This window comes from Monopterus albus, unplaced genomic scaffold (genome assembly GCF_001952655.1).
Source record: "Monopterus albus unplaced genomic scaffold, M_albus_1.0 scaffold332.1, whole genome shotgun sequence".
Taxonomy (NCBI): domain Eukaryota; kingdom Metazoa; phylum Chordata; class Actinopteri; order Synbranchiformes; family Synbranchidae; genus Monopterus; species Monopterus albus.
Genome location: NW_018128212.1, coordinates 346,602 through 347,008, shown reverse-complemented (window position 1 = coordinate 347,008; position 407 = coordinate 346,602).

Sequence of the window (407 nt, the reverse complement as noted above, 5' to 3'; positions counted from 1 at the left end):
CAGGCTCTGGAGGAGTACATTGAAACCGCCCGACGTGCAGGCATGATCCGTCCTTCTTCCTCACCCCTGGGTGCAGGGTTCTTTTTTGTGGGGAAGAAGGACGGTGGTCTCCATCCATGTATAGATGTCCCCATCAAAGGTGCTTGCCCCAAACTCTCGCCCCGGTTCCTAGGGCCATTTACCATCCAGGAAATCATATACCCCACTGCCATCAAACTCAACCTCCCTGATTCCCTCCGTATTCACACTATATTTCATGTTTCACAGGTCAAAGCAGTCTCCTCCAGTCCCCTCTGTCCGCCACCGGCTCCACCTCCTCCTGCCCTGGAGGTGGACGGTGGCCCTGCATACACCGTCAGGCAGATCCTGGATGTTCGCCCTAGGGGCCGGGGTTTCCAATATCTGGT